Genomic DNA, 294 nt, shown 5'->3' with positions numbered 1-294 from the left:
TCCAGTTCACAGTAACAGTTACTGATAGAAATGAGCAAAAGAAAAGCAATTTGACAGAGGTTAAAATTGCACATGGTAAATGTCTTTACTAAAACTGACACGAGCCTCGAGGTTTCTGTAGCCACCAATTTAGATGTTAAAAGTTTAACCCCAGAGGATAGGGGCTTGTTGAAAATTAAGTAGAAGGCTCAAAATGGCAGGAACTGTTATTGGTAAAATTTGATAGAGTCAGAAACTGATCTCTGAATTCACTTTTTGTTGCAGAATCTTATGGAAAACGGGGAGTGGGTGTTG

The sequence above is a fragment of the Camelus dromedarius genome, chromosome 16, assembly GCF_036321535.1.
Source record: "Camelus dromedarius isolate mCamDro1 chromosome 16, mCamDro1.pat, whole genome shotgun sequence".
NCBI classification, from domain to species: Eukaryota; Metazoa; Chordata; class Mammalia; order Artiodactyla; family Camelidae; genus Camelus; species Camelus dromedarius.
The sequence above is the reverse complement of the archived record's forward strand: the minus strand, read 5'-3'. Positions refer to the sequence as shown.